The sequence below is a fragment of the Hylobates moloch genome, unplaced genomic scaffold (genome assembly GCF_009828535.3).
Source record: "Hylobates moloch isolate HMO894 unplaced genomic scaffold, HMol_V3 SCAFFOLD_17, whole genome shotgun sequence".
Classification (NCBI taxonomy): Eukaryota; Metazoa; Chordata; class Mammalia; order Primates; family Hylobatidae; genus Hylobates; species Hylobates moloch.
In genome coordinates this window covers 34,526,136-34,548,510 of record NW_026652292.1, presented here as the reverse complement: position 1 = coordinate 34,548,510, position 22,375 = coordinate 34,526,136, and the positions used below count along the sequence as shown (strand labels likewise).

At 42.3% G+C, this 22,375-nt stretch overlaps 1 long non-coding RNA gene across 1 annotated transcript in view; it reads right to left on the bottom strand.

Annotated features, from left to right (window-relative positions):
* Nucleotides 1–210: 210 nt before the first annotated feature.
* Nucleotides 211–22,375, bottom strand: part of LOC116457008 (uncharacterized) — a 155,273-nt gene continuing 133,108 nt past the window's right edge. Inside the window, exon 3 of the long non-coding RNA XR_004244875.1 lies at nt 211–437. This is a non-coding gene — a long non-coding RNA (uncharacterized LOC116457008). The remainder of the gene's footprint in view (nt 438–22,375) is intronic.

Sequence of the window (22,375 nt, the reverse complement as noted above, 5' to 3'; positions counted from 1 at the left end):
GTATTTTTCTCCAACCCAAGAAATACATATGTATGTACACACACACACACACACACACACACACACACACATTCAGAAAAGTGTGTCTACCTGCATGCAGCCCTCATTCTGCTGATTTTAGTTTCTTCCACTTATGCTTCTAAGTAGCAAAGAAAGCCAAAAATTAGAGGATTGAAAAAAAATGGAAAAAGCAAAAACAAATTTTACCTATAAGGCCTGAAATCCACCCAAAAATGAATATGTTTACCAGCAGATTGTGAAGCAAACCAACACTGTGTCAATATATTCATCAATTAGCGCATTATTATTGAGTGCAAAGTGTGTCTATTCTGTATTGAGAGGCTCCTGTGGCTTCTCCAGTGCCTACTAGAACAGGTTTCCAGGAATATCCCACACTCATATGGCTGTTCCAGTCTTCAACTGGCATCTTAGACAGTCTGTAAAGGAAGCATAGTAAAAACTGGGGTAAGCAGAGAATAAATAGAAGACTATGGAAGGACCTGGGCAAAGGGAATCCTTGAAATATATGACCCTTGACTCAATCAATCCATTTGCAAATGTTTATTTAAGGCCTAGTATATGCTGTCAATGTCATTGTACTACGGGCGGTATAATAGTATCTTTCCCTCTGTACCTTAGTTTTCTCAGCTGTAAATTGGAATAATAATAGTACCTACTCTGAAGTGTTATTGTGAGTATTAAGTGAAATAACATACTTTAAGCATGTAGAACAAACAGTGCCTGACATATGATCAATATGCAATCAATATTAAGGAAGGAGAAAAATCATAAGCACATAGAAACTGGAAAACAATAAAGACATCAAAACAAGAGATGTCACAAGGCACTGTATTATTAATTGCCAAACAAATGCTTCTCACCCCTGAATGTCAAAACGTAGGGCACAGAGCTAAGAGAGAGCCAAAAGAGTTTGGTTTCTCACACTAGCCAAGCACCTGCCTATTGCACGTGTCTGAGAAGCTGCAAACGGGTCCCTCCAGAGACACCATGGATCACGATGGGCTCTTGGGAGAGGACCCAGAGCTGCCCCTAGCACAAGGAGGTGCAGTGTAGTGCTAGCGAGTGCTGCTGTGGTGCCAGACTGCCCATGTTTAAAACCTAGGACTGGCGCTTATTATTTGTAGGCTCTGGACAAGTTATTTAACTCCTCTGAGCCTCAGTTTCTTTCTCGGTAAAATTTGAAGGATAACGTCTATTTCATGGGTTTGCGTGAGGATGAAATGAGATAGTTCAATATGTTCATAATAGAGTACCTGACATACATACATGTTAAATTGCTCATCTACATGGGATCCTAAACGAGCTGCTTCTTCCACATCTTTAAGGAAAGAAATTCCACAATCTGTCCCAGTGTTCAATGTACCCTTGTGTCAAAACTTCCTCCTGTTAGGAAATCCTCTCTTTTTAAAAGTTTATATAATTTGAGAGGGCCCTTAGTGATTTTGATAACCCAACTTACCATACAGGTGAGGAGAAAAGGCTGGAAAGTTTAAGTGACTTGCCCAAAGTCATGCAGATGGTTAGTGGCAGAGCTAGGACTGGCTCCTGGTTCTCCTGAAAGCCAAGTCCATGCTCTTTCTACTAAGGTTGCCGGTATTATTTCCTGTTGCCGGCATCTCGTCTTATGCTCATCATGGTAGAGACTTTTTGTGCCATGTGATTCTGGACTCCTGGGCAGAACATTCCAAACCCTCCATATTCCGGCCTTGATCTACCTGGGGGGCATCCAAGACACATGGGCTCTGAATGAATTGCAAAATAAAACAAAGGGTGACAAGTGCGCCACAACATCAACTTTATTATGGATCCAGGCTAAATTGGAGAACACAACTTAGAATGAGAGCCAAATGGGCTGGTTACCTGACCCCCTAAATTAGGCAGAGTCACCTGCCGTCCTAGGCATATGGACTGGGGCACCGAGGAGCAGAGGCTTCCATGTGGCAGACGTTCCCAAGCCCAAGAGAAAGAAGGAGGATAGGGCTGAGCAGAACATGCCCGTCTACTCTTTCCCAGTTTGCCAGGCAGAAGCCACTGCACCTCCTCAAGGGTGAAGAAAATAAAGGCAGGAAAGTCAGGAGTGTCAGTAGGAAAAATCTCCTTTCTTAGAAACTAAAAGTGGGAAAAGATTTTCTTTTCTAGTTTCACCTCTTTCAGACCACACGCCCACCTTGCTCCCTACTCATTGGCCGTACAAATGACTGGTAACGCTTTGGCCTCACTCTATTTCTTTTGTGCTCAAATTATTCCTCTTGAACAGAGTGCCCTTGCCCTCTGGATGCCTGAGTGATTTTTTCTTTATACTCTAAGTTCTGGGGTGCATGTGCAGAACATGGAGGTTTGTCACATCGGTATACACGTGCCATGGTGGTTTGCTGCACCCATCAACCCGTCATCTACATTAGGTATTTCTCCTAATGCTATCCCTCCCCCAGCCCCCCACCCCCGACAGGCCCCCATGTGTGATGTTCCCCTCTCTGTGTCCATGTGTTCACGTTGTTCAGCTCCCACTTATCATTGAGAACATGATGCCTTGGTGTTAAATGCTTTCTGTCTAAGTCTGTTTGGGCTGCTGTTATAACAGAAACTTATTCCTCAAGGTTCTGAAGGCTGGGAAGTCCAAGATCAAGGTGGCTGCAGGGTTTGGTAAGAACCTGCTTTCTCATAGACTAGGTGGCAACTTCCCACTGCATCCTTACATGGGGGAAGGGTAAACAGGCCTCGTGGGCCTCTTTTATAAGTGCATTAATTCCATTCATGGGGTCTCTACCCCCATGACCTAGTCACAGCCCAAATGCCTACCTCTTAATACCATTACATAGGGATTCAGTTTCAACCTATAAGTTTTTGTTGAAAGCTAAACATTTAGACCTAGTACTCTGTCATCTTTCAAGACTCAGTTCATGTGTCACCTTCTGTATGAAGCTCTTCCTTCCTCTCCTCATGTCCACCCCCAACACTTTATGGGGTGAGTTGGCAACCTTTTCTTTGTGTTTAGTATGGACTTTCCTCTTACCTCTTTTAGTCGTTTATTCCACTTAATTTTCTGAAGGCAGAGGCACATCTTACTTATCCTATGTTCAAGGCCTTACACAGAACTTTAAATGCAATAGGTCTTCAATAACTTTTTGATGAATAATGATGTTGAATGTTTTTCCTAGGCATACTATATGATATTAAGCCAAGTCCCTGCCTTGTTTTCAGAATAAAGAATCTCATTATTTCATTTATACATTAAGTACCAGTAGGTGCATGACACTGTCAGTTACTGCAAAGTACATAGCTTGTAGTCTTCCTTTCTAGAATCCTAAAATCTACTTGAAAAGGTATGCTCACAAGAAATAATTGAGTGTATGTACATAATTGATACAAATGCTTCTTTGCACCCATAAATCCCTTTAAAATTTGTGAAGCAAAATCTGCCCAATCTGCCATTCAATCCAATGACTACCCTGTGAGTCAGGGTGGACTCACTAGCCCCATTTGACAGATTAGGAAATTGGGCTTGAGAAGCCTTGGGTGATTTAGCCAAACACACCCAGCTGTGAATGACAGAACTGGAGCTTGAATCCAGGCGTTTGGCTCCTAACCGAGTCTGGTTTTTCATAATTGGCAGCTAAATGAAAATAATTAAATGCAGGTGTTTGACTATGCAATGGGGGGAGAGTGACGTCTACATCTACTAGTGTCTCCATCACCTTTGGCTATACTGAGAGGTTCAGTGTGTGTGCTGGCTTCCCAATCCCAACACCCCCATGCTTTGTTCAAAATCTGCCTATAGAAGAAGCCCAAGGTCTTTCTGCCAAGCTAATGGGGAAAGTTAGAGGGAGAGTAGAGGCTGAGAAAAGTATTACCTAAGGTGGAATGTTAGCTATCCAAGTGTACCTAGCAAACTAGAATTTGAAAGACATGCAGATGTAGGCATATAATTTCATGGTCTTTATGGATTCTTGCTATCCTAGCTCTGAAGCTTCAAGTCTGTTGGGGAATTTTTTGTATCAGAAATGTCTCTTGAAGACTGAGGGGAATGGTGGTGAAATGAGCAAAATTTGAGAGGGAATTAAGTCATTTTCTGGCCAAACAACAGGATTATAATAAACAAGCCATGAGATGTAAATCATTCAGATCTGAGGGAGTACTGTCTGTTCCTGTGACTGCAATTTCCCATTTTTCTTCAGCTTTCACTTAAAAATAATACAGTCCTTTCCAGTCGTCTGCCTGTCTTGTTATAGCGCCTGTAATTTCCCTTCAAATACTTCAGTGTTGATTGTGTGATGTATATATGTGAATGCAAGTGAACTGTAGTCTACAGTAGTGAACACTGAAAGACCTTCATTCAGGAATGTAAGCCACAGAGGAAGAAATAGAAAATACTTCAGCTCTCTCAATTCTAAGCCTGTATCTTAAAGTTGTTTAATTAGCATAAAGAATGGTAAAACATTTTTTTGTTGGTGAAATAAGTGGTGTTCACTCTAAATGACTGGCTAGAAAATTTGTAAAGACACGTCTGTCCTGGCATGAAAGGAGTATAAGAATCTGGTGAGCCCAGCAGCTTACTACCTTCAGATAGGTGCTCCAGGCCTGGGAGTTCATTTATTCTCTGTACCTCGTGCATGGTGAAGGATGTGGGCACTGATTCTGCTGTCAGAATGTTTGATGCATATGCCTTAGTGTAAATTTTTCATGCACCAGACTTATCAGATTGCCTTAAATGACTGAGAGTGGGACACTCTAAGATTACAGAATCAGCTTGCATTGTTTGGGGACCTGACTGCCGGTCAATGTTAGAATGGGGTAGAATAAGGTAGAATTGGGTCTGAGACTTGCTTTCCTTGTTACGACCAAGTAGCCAGGCTGTGGGGGAAGAAGATATACAGTTCCACCCACCTCTAATTGTTGGGTGCAACTGACATTTGTCACTAGATTCCATCAACTGCTAATGGCCAAAGTGGCTTTAGTTCCTTTTGCAACAGTCCTTAACAATTCCTCCTGTTTTTAAACAAATTCTTCTATGTTTTTCACCTTCTTCCTTTCTTCCTCACCCCTAGCTCTGTCAAATGACACCCGATCAAAGGAGAGGGCATATGAATGTTTATTGAGCTTAATCTATGCCCTTTATATGCAATATTTAATTTCATCCTCATTTAAAATAAAATAGGTATGATTTAGTAAAAGTTGAATCTCAGAGAAGTTAAGAAACCACCCTAACATCACACGGCTAGTAGGTGATAAAGCTGAGATTCTAAATCTTGGAATTCAGAACTCACATATGGTTTTTAGCAGACAACTCCACACACAATTTTGAAAATGGCTAATAATTGTTGGCACTTCGTGCTCTTCTACCAGATGGGATGTTTTGACAAACTGAAGAATAACCATAATGGCCTATGATTACTTTTTCCTATCAAGTGCATTCTCTGCTGTAAACAGGGAGAACTCTTGCAGTCTGTAAATAGAGGTTTACTTCCTCTCTGCAATTGCTTTCCAGCCAACCTCACCTATAGTCAGACCATGATGGAGTAACAGTAAACGCGAGGAAGGTGATTAATGTGGTGTCAAGAAGCACCTGAGGTCCGTATGGATGTGTTTCATTTGATTTTTTTGAACCACTCTTATCTCTAATGCCAAAGCATGGATGGCTCTCCTATTTCTACAAAGGCCCCCAGCCTGGCCTTTCATGATTTCTTTTCCCCTTGGAGGCTTCTTACCTGGAATTTGGCCTGATCTCACCTGGATCAAGAAGTATTGTTTATCAGAGGCTGTTTACTGCAGCCCTTGCAGACGACCCCAACCCCTACACAGGTTAGGCCCACCCATTAATTGCTTCAAGGAAGCTTCTTTGGTGTCTGCCTTTTATCCTCTTATAGATGTTTCTATGAAAGAACATGTGTTGTTAGAAGTCCTGTTTGCTCAGTGTTCTCTGTCCCTAAGACTGGCCTTCAGGACACCTGCTGGAGCCCTCTGCATTCAGTTCTGGGTATCACAGACAGCAATACTGCTAAGCAAAGCTCAGGAGATCAGGCACATGAGGGCAGGTCAAGGACAGTAGGGACAGAGTCAAGACAGAGTTAAGCTTCCATTTTGAGAAAACATAACTATGTTCTGAAAATGTAATCATGCTAATTAAAATATAAAAAAGGGAAAAAAGGAAGAGCACTACATTAAGATAGGCATTTCTGTGCAATAGAAATTTAATAGAAAGGTTCTGAAGTACTATCTTGGGTAAATTTAAAAAAAAAAAAGAAAGAAAAGAAAGAAAGGGAAAGTAATCCAGAACAAGAAGCCAAATCCTGGAGCAGGAGAGGCAGACTAGAGTTCAGCTTCTAAAGAGTAGTATGGAATTAAAATACATACATAGAATTAAAGACAACAATATTAGGTAAACACTACATTAGTCATCATCAAAGAGAGAAATTGTGAATTGAAAGACAGTTCTAATGAATTTCACAGCTCAGAGAAATAAAGAGAGAAAGATAAAAGCGCTGTTAAGAAAACTGGAAGTTAGGCTGATGATACTTGAACAAGAGATGGCTAAACATTTTTAAGAACTGAGCCAGGTGTGGTGGCACATGCCTATACTCCCAGCTACTTGGGAAGCAGAGGCTGGAGGATCGCTTGGGCCCAGGAGTTCAAAGATGCAGTAACCTGTGAGTGTACCGTGCACTCCAGCCTGGGCGACAGAGCAGGACTCCGTCTCTAAAACATAAAAATAAATTAAAAATTTAAAAAGGCTGGGCATGGTGGCTCATGCCTGTAATCTCAGCATTTTGGGAGGCTGAGGTGGGCAGATCACCTGAGGTCAGCAGTTCAAGACCAGCCTGGCCCACATGGTGAAACCCCATCTCTACTAAAAATATGGTGGCGTGAGCCTGTAATCCCAGCTACTCAGGAGGCTGAGACGAGAATCACTTGAACCCGGGAGGCAGAGGTTGCAGTGAGCCAAGAAGGTGCCACTGTGCTCCAGCCTGGGCAATAGAGCAAGACTCTGTCTCAAAAAAAAAAAATTAAATAAAAATTAAAAAAGAATTTTTAAGACTTCATGACTGAAGAACATCATGAATTCTTAGAGTGGAAAGAAAGCACATGCTGTGTACAGAAGCAGGATTAAAAAGCAACAAAAAACCAGGATGACAACAAAACCCCTCAATATTTCACAGCAACGTTGAAGAACACTAAGGATAAGGAGAAAATCATTTTTTTATTTTATTTTTTTAATTTAATTTATTTTTTTTTTAGATGGAGTCTCGCTCTGTTGCCTAGGCTGGAGTGCAGTGGCTTGATCTCAGCTCACTGCAACCTCTGCCTTCCAGGTTCAAGCAATTCTCCTGTCTCAGCCTCCCGAGTAGCTGGGACTATAGGCACCCACCCCCATACCCAGCTAATTTTTTGTATTTTTAGTAGAGATGGGGTTTCACCATATTGGTCAGGCTGGTCTCGAATTCCTGATCTCAGGTGATCCACCTGCCGTGGCCTCCCAAAGTGCTAGGATTACAGGCATGCGCCACCGCGCCCACCCAAGGAGAAAAATCTTTGACTGTGTTGGGGTTTGCGAAGTGGGATAGGGACCGATCCTCAGATACCTGAAAAGCTGTGTCTTGGAAGAGGAGTTAGGGTGCTTCTGAGGACCTCAGAGGGTGATCCAGGAGTTAGGAGGAGAAGGCACAGGGAAGCAGATTTTAAGCAGCTTTCAGGAAGAACCTTCTAATAACAAGGGCTTTCCAGAATGAACAGCCTGCCTTCTAATAAGGAAGTGAGTTCTCTGTCAATAAAAGATCTGTCTCTACAGAGTCCTCCATTCTAAAGAGCACGGGAGGGAAAGTAGGCAGGCTTGGGAGCAACTGGATGGCTGGAATCAGAGTGGTGGGACTCGGACAGCTTAAATGCTGTGGAAAATGGGCCATGAAGGATACAGGAAAATGCAGAGAAAAGAACAGTGTCCAGAGGGGAAATGTGATTTTACCTGTGTAATGATTTGTTTGGGTGTGTCCTCTTGCTTGTCATTTTTGAAATGAATTATAAATCTTTCCTCAAATTCTACTCTACAACCTTCCCTAGAGTCAGGCAGTCTTCATTGACCCGTTTCTTCTTCCATTTGACACTTTTAGCTGAGTTATTCACCATCTTGAAACTGGCTGGCCCCATTACCCTTTTCACAAGAAATTAGATGGCTAACATAAAACCCAAAACTTCTGTATATGGAGGGGTCACTAGAGATGTCTATTTCTGAGTCTTTGTCCCTTAATTCCCCAATGTAGAAGACAGAAAAACTCACCTAAAATCATGACAACTCACATGGGTATACTGTTTAATGTTTTACAAGGCTCTCTCATGTACACTAACCTCACTCATTTAATTTTCACACACACACACACACACACACACACACACACACACACACACACACACACGCCACACACAAAAAAGACAAAACAGTCATTATCATCTCCAGGAAATCAAGAACTGGGAAGGTTATGCAACTTGCCCAAGGACAAAAAGCAGCACTCAGCAGCAAATCCAATGCCTGAGGCTCTAAATCAAGAAACGGTTCTAATGTCCCAAATTGCCTCTCTAGCTGATACACAGAAGGGATATTCCCATAGAAACATGGTTAAGGGTAGTTGAAAGCATTAGTACCAACACCTAGCACTAATCCCTGTCGTAGTATAGGCATGCAGTAAATGTTTATGGTTGAATTAGAATTGCAGTTCAGACTTCTTATGCGCTAAGTAGACTATCAGTGGGCTGGCCAGGGAAACCACCCAGTACTTTCCTCACCCCAGCGCTCACTCTGCTTGAGCTACTCTGGCTTCTTGCTGTTCTAGAACACACCAAGTTCCTCTTGTACAATCCCAGCCCTGTCCGACACCTTATTCCCCTTTCCTGTTTTATTCCCTTCTATGGCATTTAGCATTTAGGATCATCTGACATCTCATATATTTTACTTGCTTCTTTGTGTGTCTGTCTCCCCTGACCAGCATATAAGCTCCCTGAGGACGAGGGTTTGTATGTGCTTTGTTCCCTGCAGATTTCACAGCACATAGAATAGTGCAGAGCTTGCAGTTGTGCTCAAAATGTATTTGTTGAAGGAATGAATGAAGGAATTCGTTTATAATGTTGTTTCTACAGACTTCTGGATTCAAACTAAAACACAAGCTGACTTTTGGAACACAGGTCAGTTCATAAATAGAGACTTGATGAATATTTTTTGAGCACTAATAATGAAATATAGAAACTATTTTTACTGCGTCATTTAAACCTAGTCTCACGTAAGGTCGAACTATGGGCCATCCACACCTTGAAACAGGTGCAGAGAAGGAGACTCAGAGCCCAGCTAGTCAGCTTGAAGCTACGTGGGGACAGATTGAGTGGAAGTTGAGGCGGGGAGGTCTGGAACCCAAAAAGAGAAAAAGACATCCAGAGGGGGAAAATCAATCCATCAGCTGTGGATACTGAGAATCTACTTTGAAACTAGGACTGTGCTGGGCACGGCGGGCCAGAAAAAGTCTCTAATATGACCCCAAAGAGTTAAAAATTGGCGGTGTGGAGGCAATTGTCGGGGAGACACCCAAGACACACACAAGAAGGTTTGAAGCACTAAACTGTATGTCACAATAAGAACTCCTGAAGGAAGAGGAGATTGGCTTTCTGGGGTTTTCAGAGAAGGCTCTTTGGAGGAGGTGGTCTCTAGCCTTCAAAGGCAGGTGAGACTTCCTGCCCCAGCAGGGAAGGAGAGAAGAAGGGTGTATTCCACCCTGGGCCAGCAGAACTGGTGCTGCAGAGGCAAGGACCTGTGCTGCAGGCACAAAGCTCTGCACTAGCAAATCTAAAAATACCCACCCTCTCTAGTTTTTTCTTTCCCTCTTGGTCTCTTACTTTTCTTCTCACCCACCTTCCTATTTTCTTCCTTCTCTGATGATCCTTTCTGGCAACCCTGGGACTCACTTGCTCATCTCTCCAGGGAATCTCTGACCAGCTGGAGGGGCCAAAACCTTGCAGGACTCCCCGCGGTTCAGGTACAGGTTGGCAGCAGCTCCCGAGGCCCCCACCCCCCTTGACTCAGTTCTTTCAAATGCCAATTAACAGGTGTCAGAAATGCTGGTCTGAGTAAGAGATCCATGTCTGCATAACAACCCAACTGTTTTGGCTCCCCACCCGTGAGCATAAATATCGTGGTGTTTGAGCCCTTGGGGCCTGTGGAGTTTACAAGTATGCTGTCAAGATCTCTTCATTGGGCTAGTGCTTGAAGTGCTGCCAAAAAGCGAGGGGACTCCTGTGCTTTTATGTGTTCCCAAGCACAGGCCGCCCTGGCTCCAGGAGGAGCCCTCTGGGGACCGAGTGTCGGTGTGAATCTCAAACAGCAAGCTGACATTCCGGTTGGGAGTGTGACAGTGCATGCCTGGGTGATGATGCCAGGGCGGCAGGTGACACGGGTCCACCACAGAGGGGGAGCGTAATTGGAGTGGCTTCTAGTTACATGTCCTCAGAGCTCTGAAGGATGGAATCAGGGTCGGGGGAACAGTTAGAAAATGATGTTACAAAATCCGGATGTCCTGATCAAATTGAGACCACTGAGATGGAGCATTCAGAGCACAGATGATACTAGCGTTCCCAAAAAAGGCATCCAACATGGGCTCATCTAGGACTAATGACATTGCAAGCCAGAGATACAGACCACTGTCAACCAGTGAAATACACCCGCACACATGTGTGCACGCACACGCACACACACACACACGTGGGCATCCATGTGATGGGCCCTAGAAACCCAGAGGAACCCCGCTTTTAGGGCACTCCCCTCCCCCAGGCCTCACCACAGCCACTGAGGACCTGACTCTGGATAAACATCTGAAAACAGACTGGCTGCCAGGGAGGAGAAAAAAGAGGAGAGGGTGGAATGGGATGGGGCGGGGCATGGCGACAGGAAGAGCTCAAAAGATTCTCAAGTTGGGTGACTACCAAGGTCGGCTTGTCTCAGAGGGCAGCAGGGCCACGGCCTGGCGGGCGGTGGGGCAGCAGGCGTTGGCTGGCTTCTGTCGTGTGGGGCAGCATTTCTCCGCCTTCACCACCCCACCTCGGGCTCTGTTCAGAGGTCAGATCTAGGAGAGATTCTTGGACTGTTTGTCCAGTTGGTTCCACCCCAACGAGAACATATCAAAAGGCTGAGCACATTTGACCTCATCAGCTTTGGGGTCTGCACAGCAAGTTGGAAAAATCCCCAGTAAAAGGCCTCATGGGAGGACTACATCACCATCTCCCTCGGGCCTAGACTGGTTATGCTTTGTAATAATTGTTCTAGAAACCTTGGTGGAAACGAGGCAAGCTTTCCGAATCTCCCCTTTTGCCATTTGTCATAGAAGTCCAGAATATTCTAGATTTTATATTTGTGGGGAGCAGCACCAGAAAGAGGCAGAGAAGTATTCGGGATCACGTACTTCTTTGGTGGCAAACCCCTGCCTCTTGGTCCCTATTACTCTTTCCATTAAATTCCTCCTTGTTCTCTTGGTCTTCTTTGTATCTATTAACTTATGGAGAAGATAACTTTTGATAATTAAATGTGTCCTCAGGAATATTTCCTCACCCCTGAGTTATATTAGAAACTCTGAGAATAGAGGAAGATGGCCTTTATTTCCTTGTTCCCTGGTCTGATTTAACTTTATAAGTCCCCATGCAGTGCCTACTCCATGAGCTGCTTTCCCGATTTGAGGGGAAAATACAGTCCACACAGACACTATCCTGAGAATCGCCCCACGAGCCTTTCCAAAGATGACGTAGAGTCCTGCCCCTCAAATGTCAGGATTTGGAAGAAGTCGCCTGCCTCCGAGCGAAAGCCAGATGCCTGGAGAGGTGAAATAGGAAGCTCTCACAAGGATGAGATCAGATCTCTCTAAAAGAAATCTCGTTGGATGAAGACAGAAAACAAATAATTTCCCCCAACAGAGGAAAGCTATTTGTTTATCTGTTCCATGGGGGCCAGAGGGCTTGGAGCTGTAAAGTCTGAAGGCAGTGTATGTTTTAGAAAGTTGTGGATGGGATCATTTTTATTGTACAGTGCATGGCCCTAAGATGGCCAAAGGGGAGTGTCAGAGCCTCGAATCTTTGCCCTTTTTTGGGAGGCCACTCTGGGCAGATATTTCGCTGATCATAATCACTTTTATATGTAACTGGACCTTAATTCATTTGGTAGTATGAGCTACGGAAGGGCGGCACAGATTAGAGAGCTATGTCTGTAACTGACGAAATCTGCGCCTGGCGTGCATTTGTGGGGAAATTAAAAATAAAATGAAGCTCATCTGAAAAATGCGTGGACTGGAATTAGCCGTCTCCTGACCAGTCACGCATGGAACTTGTTGGAGATGACCAGGACAGAAAAGTGAGACCTGGGCAGCACACTGGGCTGCGCCGGCCGCCAGGATCTGGGGAACCTGTCATAATTTATAATGGATTATCTTAGGAAATAGATGAGGACAGCTTGTGTTCAGGAGCCAGGAAAGACTACTTTAGTTTAAAAAAAGGGGGGGTGCGGAAAACATGTCTCAAAAATGCATGACCCATTGTTGTTTATTCTGCAAGATATTTAGTGTCTGGACTTGGATTGAATTAACTCATCAAATCCTCTGCTATGAACATGACATTTGGTGGCAGCTAACATCGCCACACCAAGTTAATGGCACCCCTTGCCTGTGCTGGTGTTGAGACTCATGTGTGCACCCCTCATTATAAGATACATATCCAAATGTATTGGAATTTTTATAGTTAACACTTTGAGTTTCAAAGACTGGGGCTTACACACACACACATACACACACACACACTGGACAGTATCTTCCCATTTTCCCATTATGACTTCTCTTTGATTTTCTTCCAACATCGCCCTTGATGCCCACTTTGATTTCATCAGATGGCACTCTTCTGGACTAACTACTTTTGATTGCATATAAAGGAGAAAGGGAAGTAGCATTTGTTGACTCTTCTCTGGTCGATGTGATAGTGTGTTACATAAGTATGTTGTTAACCTTCACAAAGACACATTGTGATACTGTCGTTCTGCTGATTTTACTGATGAGGCAACTGGGACATGGAGAGATTACAGAACTTGCCAAGGTCTGCCATTCAGTAAGTGGCCTAGTCAGGCTTTCAACCAAGACCACTGGGGTTTCAAGCCTGGTCTGTGCACCCAGTCAAGGTGAAGCCAGAATCCTACTGTAACTGGGCAGGATCTGCAATATCAGAAGAATTTGGATTCAGCAGCAGGCTTTATTTCAATACTTAACTCACCCAACCTAGTTCTCAAATCCAAGCTTCTTTTCCTGAAACAATTACAAAAAAAAAAAATACTATACTTCAAACTTCGAAAGATAATAGCAATTAAACAACTTAGTTTCCATTGTAAGTCTGATTTCTCTGCCTTAGTGGAAAGTCTAATGGGATATTTTACAAGGATGACAAAGACAGATAATGAAAGTCAAACCAGTACATAAAGCTTCCTTGAAAGCTTGGTAATTAAAGGCTTTGCATTGTTCTTTAATAGCAGTCACCTTTTTACTGCATTGGGATAAAGGCACAAGCTCTGAAATATATTTTGCATTTCAGCCACACTCTGAGTGAACATAACCTCTAGCTTTTCATTCAGAGGAGCTGCATTTCAACTTCTGTAGAAAGAAAGACCAAGAGGTAGCTGTTTCTTCCAAAATGCTGGCAGTATGCAAACATTTAGTACACTGGAGATTAGATGCTAATCTGTGAGTTCATACCTGTGTTTTAGGGGAGGCTTCAGGCTTATAAGAAAGGACAGACAAGAAGCCTCGATGTAAAATATAGCCATGGCCTTCCTACATGAAATGCCTATGTCCCATGACAGTGGTCCTGGAGCATGTGTGTGTTAATGTGACTCACTGGGGAAAAGTTCAATGTGTTCCTCAACAATGCCTGGTCTATGGAATAGAGGAAGTAGGAGGCCATGTGCTGTTGAGAGATTTCTGAAACAACATGTCCCAAAGAACTTTTACCCCTGCCTGATGCATGAATTCTGCCATTGAGGTGAGAGGAAAAGGGGGTAAACATTTAACAGGCACCTACTATGTGCCAGGCACTGTGTTAGGCACAGTCTCAAATCTTTTTAATCCCCATCACAACCCTCTGAAGTATTATTCTCTTTTTAGAGATGAGGAAATTGAAGCTAAGACAGGTTAGGTTACTTGCCAAGCATTACATAACCAGAAGGCAGCCTGAGATTTAAATGCACATGTATTGGACTCCCAAATTGAACTCTTTGTCCCCTGTTAAAATGTGCCTGTCCCTGGGAAAGGTGGCACATGAAATCCTATCAGTCATTCACCCTGTAGTGTAATGAATTTATCCTATCCTTTCTGAGAAAGTTTCAATTAAGAAGCCTAAAGGTCTAGATTCCACAAAGGGGAAGAAAATACAGAAGGGAGAGGGTAATGATGATGAAAACATGTATCAGTCACTTCCCAGTCACTTCCCAGTTTTGCCTAGCCCTAAATACCTATGGCTGACTTGATAGAGCAGGCAAAAGGGGGAAAGGAAGATGGGAAGAACAAAGTCTTTCTTTCACTCTTGTTTTTGAAAAGATAGTTAAGAACGGAGATAGTGCTGTGTTCTAAGAGTGACAACGCTGAGAAGGAAGAAAGGGAATTACATGTAATTTAGCTCAGCTGGCTGGGCACGGTGGCTCACACCTGTAATCCCAGCACTTTGGGAGGCTGAGGTAGGTAGATCATGAGGTCAGGAGTTCGAGACCGGCATGGCCAATATGGTGAAACCTTGTCTCTACTAAAAATACAAAAATTAGCCAGGCATGGTGGTGCGCACCTGTAATCCCAGCTACTCAGGAGGCTGAGGCAGAAGAATCGCTTGAACCTGGGAGGCAGAGGTTGCAGTGAGCTGAGATTGCACCATTGCACTCCAGCCTGGGCAACAGAGTGAGACTCTGTCTCAAACAACAACAATAATAATAATAATAATTTAGCTTCGCCTGATTCAGGATACAAGACCAGATGATCTAAGTTGGGTTACAGCATAGACATGGGTCTGCAGAGCCTATGGGCTGAGCAGGTCTGAGACTGAATTATGATTTCTCCTGGCCCCTTTCTCAAACTAATCTGCTCAACACCACAGGCTTGGCCTCTGGGATGCAGTGTCATGGGTAAGAGCTGATGACTGGCGCTGGCCGTCTCACTTTCTAGCTATGTGACCTCCAGCTGCTGCTGACCCTCCCTGAGATGTCATTTGTAAAACGAAACTCAGAACGCCTGCCTCACAAGATCACTGTGAGAATCCAGTAGGGTAACGTTCAGGTAGCACTTAGTGAATGGTAACTAATGATACCGTATAATCTACACGCAGGATACATGGGGAATTTTGATCCTGAAAGCTTTGGGGCCAAGTTGACTTTAGCAATCGACAGAGCTTTCACTTGCTACATGGCATGAACTTGAGGGATGGAGGGAAGGACGTTCAGCTCCAGAGTATCTCCTTTATCTAAAAGCCATCATATCTGAAATTCCACATTTGGGATATACTCCTTTGGCAACTGTCTCAAATATCCTTTTATTAATTCCTTTGATGGGAGGGCATTATGTCAGTAGCTACTAATCCAAGCTGCCCATTGGAATTGTCTTGGGGGTTGGGAGGTAGGGGAAGGTTAAAGAATGCTGATGTCCAGCCCTCACCCCAGACCCAAAAAATTAGAACCTCTGGGAGAAGCCCAGGCATTAAAAAAAACAAAAACGAAAACTTTGCCAAGTGTTTCTACCATGTAGCCAGGGCTGAGAACCACTGTGTTACAGTATTTGATTCTACTAGAATGGAAGCACCAGGAGGCCAAGAAATACAGCATGGCATTCCCAAGCTTCCCACTGTCACTTGGCACAAAAAATAGTTAACCTACAAATTCATCGTTGGTGTTGTTGCATGAAAATAAAGGGGTTAGTGACTCTAAATTCCACCTTAGTGAGAGCCAGAGATGAGATTAAAGACAAGGGACTGGAAGGCACAGAGAGGGGAAGTAAGCTCTAGGTCATTACAGAAGAGCGAGTCTCCCTTCTTAGAAAATTCAGCTGCTTGTTACTCTCATGGTGTTGCTAACAGGAAAGGGCAGACCTCTTGGAAGAAGAGAAGATGCTACACCAGGACTGAAAAAAGACACGCCTTTTTAAGTTTCTAGAAGAAACTGAATACAAAGAGAGAAAATTTCCCATTATTTCAAAAAAATCCATCCGGCAGTTGGAAGAAACAGAAAACAACATGCCCTGAAATCAGAGAGCTCGACCTTCAAATCTCACACCTGCCATTATTAACTACGCGACCTCACAGAAGGAGGGAGCTTTATTCCTGTTTGTTTTTGTTTTGAGACGGAGTCTCTCTCTGTTGCCCAGGGTGGAGTACAGTGGCGCAATCTCGGCTCACTGCAACCACTCCCTGGTTCACGCCATTCTCCTGCCTCAGCCTCCTGAGTAGCTGAGACTACAGGTACATGCCACCACACCCAGCTTATTTTTGTGTTTTTAGTAGAGATGGGGTTTCACCATATTGGCCAGGATGGTCTCGATCTCTTGACCTCGTGATCCGCCCGCCTCAGCCTCCCAAAGTGTTGGGATTACAGGCATGAGCCACCATGCCTGGCCCCCTGTATTTTTTTAAAGCATTTCTGATTATCAGAGTCTATAAAAGGGGGAGTAATATTGATGATCTCCTAGGGGTGTTGAAGAACACTTGAGAATTGGATGGCACATATCAGGCGATTGGGGTCTACTAATTCTCTCCTTCTGTCCTCCCTCCTTCCCTCCCTTTCCACCTGACAAACAAAGTTATCAGTTATTCTAGGGATAAGTAACTTTTCAAAAATGAGATATCAGACGAGTGATCCTCATATTTCCAAATGCTAATTGTCGTGGGAATTTTAGGGAACGGTGAAGTGAGGGCATGAATCTTCAAAATAGCAGAAAGGACAGGATTACTCAAGAAAGATCAGCTCCACTAAAAATCGGCCCCATAAGATTGATGACTGAACCCTGAAATCAACTGTGTGGAAACTGTGCTGACTTTGCAGGGAGAGTTGCTTCTTTTTCTGAAGTCACAAAGAATGTAAATACTATTACCATTATCTCTTATTTTAAAATAAGCTCATTAGAAATCAACTGTGAAACCATTTTGTCATGGTAACATTTTAATGGAAAATTTTAATTACTTTCCTAATATCCTCATGGTAAACTTTCTATACATATAAGTTTTCATCTTGTTTTGGGTTATCGTGGAAACTTTATATTTTTCTAGAATTCTATCTCAATTTCTCTGCAGACTTTTTAACTGTGCCTGTTTGCATTATTATAGTTTTAAATGGTTTCTCCATAGACTAAGATGCATATTATTAATATTTCATGAGGTCAGGAGTTCGAGACCAGCATGGCCAATATGGTGAAACCTTGTCTCTACTAAAAATACAAAAATTATCTGGGCATGGTGGTGCATGCCTGTAATCCCAGCTACTCAGGAGGCTGAGGCAGGAGAATCGCTTGAACCCAAGAGGTGGAGGTTGCTGTGAGCCGAGATCACGCCATTGCACTCCAGCCTGGGCAACAGAGCAAGACTCTGTCTCAGATAATAATAAAAATAATAATTATTATTATTTAGCTCAACCTAATTCAGGATACACGACCAGCTGATCTATGTTGGATTACAGCATAGACATGGGTCTGCAGAGCTACTGCAGAGTAACTCCTTAGAGTTACTATTGTGCATTGCAACTGTCTATAGGTCAATTTTCTCCCACTCTGTACTTTATGATGTATTTGTCATATCTATTTACCTACCTATGTTGTACATCTCACAAGACAATGTGAAAATGTTGTAATTTTTGCTTTAAACAGTGATATGTCTTTTAAAGAAATTAGGAGAAGACAACTTTTTATATTTACCCAAATAGTTACCATTTCTGATGCTCTTCATTCATTCCTAAAGATCCAGGTTTGCCTCCGGTATCATTTGCCTCCAGTCTAATGAGCTCCTTTCCTTCATTCCTGTAGAGCAGATCCGCTGATGACCAATCACCTTTGTTTTCTTTGATCTGAAATTATCTTTATTACACTTTTATTCTCTTTTTTTTTCTCAGAGAATATTTCACTGGATATAGATTTCTGGCTTGATGGATGTTGGTTGCGATAGTGGTTTTTCTTTCAGCACTTAAAAGATTTTTGTCTCATTGTGCCCTTGCCTTCAAGTTTCTGAGAAGAGGGCAGAAGCTTTATTCACTCAAAGCATTATTTTCTTGTATATAACGTGCCACTTTCCTCTAGCCGTTTTCAAGATTTTCCCTTTATTTTTAACCTCCAGAAAGCTGATGTGCCTAGGCATAGTCTTCTTTGTGTTTATGCCACTTGAGCTTAGCTGGGTAAATCTGGACACTTTCTACTTTTGTCAAAGTTAGGAACTCTTCAGCCAGTTTTTCTTCAAATATTTTTTCCAGCCATTATCTCTCCACTCTGTGAGACTCTGGTTCCACATGTGTTAAATCTTTCAACATTTTTCTTTAGGTTCTCAAGTCTCTTCATTTTCTTCTCTATTTTTTCTCTTTTTTCTTCAGATTGGATAGTTCCTACTGATCTATCTTTCAATTCATGTGTTCTTTCCTCCGTCATCTCCATATGGCTCTGAATTTCCTTCAATAAGTTTTTTATTTCAGATACTGTTGCTTTGATTCCTTTTTATGGTTTCTATTTATCTGCTGAGATATCCTATCTTCACTAATTTTGAATATGCTTTTCTTCATATCACATAACATATTTATAGTCACAGCTTTAAATCTTTGTTGGCTAAGTCCAACATCTGAGCTGTCTTAAAATCCCTCTTTCTCTTAAGAATGGGTCACATGCTTGTTTCTTTATGAGTCAAGTAATTTTGCTTGTATCTTGAACATTGTAGTGTTAAGTTCTAGATACTCTACATTCTGTTGTATTTTCCCCAAAACTGTAAACTTTTTTGTTTTAGCAGGCAATTAACTTAGCTGGATTCCAGCTGTAAACTCTATCACTTGGCTGGCACCTCAAATCTCAGCTCCATTCCTTTGGCTTTAGAAGGGACTTTTAGAGTCTGTTCTGTGCATTCATAAATCAGGTGTTAGCCAGAAATCTGAGCAGAGTTTATACACAGAATTTATAGCTCTCCCTTTCGGGCTCTCTCCAAGGACATCCTTACTTTCTCATGGCTCTTGTTGCCCTGTCTTCTGGCTCTATAAGCCAGTAAGATTGAGGGTTTCTCCATCATTCTCAGCAAACTAACACAGGAACAGAAAACCAAACACCACATGTTCTCACTCATAAGTGGAGTGGAACAGTGAGAACACATGGACACAGGGAGGGGAACATCACACACTGGGGCCTATCGGGGGGTGGATGGCAAGGGGAGGGAGAGCATTAGGACAAATACCTAAGGCATGTGGGGCTTAAAACCTAGATGACAGGTTGATGGGTGCAGCAAACCACTGTGGCACATGTATACCTACATAACAAGCCTGAACTTTCTGCACATGTATCCCAGAACTTAAAGTATAATAAATAAATAAATAAATATCCAGTAAATCATGCTATAAAAAAAAAGATCGAGGGTTTCTTTCTGTTTTTAAAACCCTGTATGCTGTTGCTTTTGGATTGCTTTTTGAAAGCAATCTGTGTTCAAAAAAAGGGGAGAGAAGCCTCCCCACACGGTTTCTTTCTTCTAAATGACAATCCAGAATCTGCCCCCAGAATCTACCTTTCCAGTTCTTTCAAATAGTTATATTTTTATTTTGTTTATAGTTTGAGGTTGGTCTGGTAAGAGCTTACTTATCCCTACTCTGAGCAAAACCAGACTATATATTTGCTTTAGATTTTCAACTTTGTCACTATAGGGTCATTTTCTCATAATTCCTTTAACTTTTTTTGCTATCTATATTGTGCCTCCATTCTCATTCCTAACCTTTTTGCTCTTTTTTTCCTTTAATCAGGCTTACAACTGTTTTTTCTTTTTCTATTTTGTACAACTTTTCAAAGAACTGCTTTTAGAATTTATCTTTTTTTCCCTTTTAATTGTTTCCTTATATTACAGCTTGTGTTTTTGTAATTCTGGGAGGAAAACATAAGAAATAATTGTGCATTAACATTTGAACTGGGCCAAGATTTGAAAGGTAAATTTTTCATCTTAATTCATCTATACCAAGGAGACAGAGGGGTGCTTAGAAGTATAGACAGGCAGCAGGGGAGGAAGAACCCTCCTACCCACTTCCAGTGTCTTATTACCATGGACCATTTTATTTGCATCTTAGGACAATTTCCCTGTTAGTTTGAAGTTTGTACACATCTTGCTCTAAAAGGCCTGCTTAACGGCCTTGGTTGAAGCATTGATGACAACAAACTGGAATAATCCAGCCTAGCTTTGACATCAAAGAGGAACAAGGACAAAATCAATGAGACTAGAGGAAAGAAACTGTTTCTCTAAGATAACATAACTGGGCTAGAACTAAGGCATTTCCAAGTGGAATCATGCTCAAGGAATGCACATGGAAATTACACATGTGGCAAAGGTCTCTGCTTAGAATGGAGCTTTCCTCCAAGGTGATACAATACTGTTGCTTGTGACCACTTACAAAACCTGGATATTGTGAAGTGGTAGCAATGAAACCTCAAAAGGGAAGCTTAGCTGCAAGCATCAGTACTGGCCAGCTCTTTTTTTTTTTTTTTTTTACAGTTCTTTTAGGTTTTTATTTTTTTTATTTTTTTTTATTTTTTTTTAAATTATACTTTAGGTTTTAGGGTACATGTGCACAATGTGCAGGTTTGTTACATATGTATCCATGTGCCATGTTGATTTCCTGCACCCATTAGCTCGTCATTTAGCATTAGGTATATCTCCTAATGCTGTCCCCGCCCCCCCAGCCCCCACCCCACAACAGTACCCGGAATGTGATGTTCCCCTTCCTGTGTCCATGAGTTCTCATTGTTCAATTCCCACCTATGAGTGAGAACATGCGGTGTTTGGTTTTTTGTCCTTGCGATAGTTTACTGAGAATGATGTTTTCCAGTTTCATCCATGTCCCTACAAAGGACACGAACTCATCATTTTTTATGGCTGCATAGTATTCCATGGTGTATATGTGCCACATTTTCTTAATCCAGTCTATTGTTGTTGGACATTTGGGTTGGTTCCAAGTCTTTGCTATTGTGAATAGTGCCCCAATAAACATACGTGTGCATGTGTCTTTATAGCAGCATGATTTATACTCCTTTGGGTATATACCCAGTAATGGGATGGCTGGGTCAAATGGTATTTCTAGTTCTAGATCCCTGAGGAATCGCCACACTGACTTCCACAATGGTTGAACTAGTTTACAGTCCCACCAACAGTGTAAAAGTGTTCCTATTTCTCCACATCCTCTCCAGCACCTGTTGTTTCCTGATTTTTTTAATGATGGCCATTCTAACTGGTGTGAGATGGTATCTCACTGTGGTTTTGATTTGCATTTCTCTGATGGCCAGTGATGATGAGCATTTCTTCATGTGTTTTCTGGCTGCATAAATGTCTTCTTTTGAGAAGTGTCTGTTCATGTCCTTTGCCCACTTTTTGATGGGGTTGTTTGTTTTTTTCTTGTAAATTTGTTTGAGTTCATTATAGATTCTGGATATTAGCCCTTTGTCAGATGAGTAGGTTGCAAAAATTTTCTCCCATTCTGTAGGTTGCCTGTGCACTCTGATGGTAGTTTCTTTTGCTGTGCAGAAGCTCTTTAGTTTAATGAGATCCCATTTGTCAATTTTGGCTTTTGTTGCCATTGCTTTTGGTGTTTTAGACATGAAGTCCTTGCCCACGCCTATGTCCTGAATGGTATTGCCTAGGTTTTCTTGTAGGATTTTAATGGTTTTAGGTCTAACGTTTAAGTCTTTAATCCATCTTGAATTAATTTTTGTATAAGGTGTAAGGAAGGGATCCAGTTTCAGCTTTCTACATATGGCTAGCCAGTTTTCCCAGCACCATTTATTAAATAGGGAATCCTTTCCCCATTTCTTGTTTTTGTCAGGTTTGTCAAAGATCAAATAGTTGTAGATATGCGGCATCATTTCTGAGGGCTCTGTTCTGTTCCATTGATCTATATCTCTGTTGTGGTACCAGTACCATGCTGTTTTGGTTACTGTAGCCTTGTAGTATAGTTTGAAGTCAGGTAGCGTGATGCCTCCAGCTTCGTTCTTTTGGCTTAGGATTGACTTGGCAATGCGGGCTCTTTTTTGGTTCCATATGAACTTTAAAGTAGTTTTTTCCAATTCTGTGAAGAAAGTCATTGGTAGCTTGATGGGGATGGCATTGAATCTATAAA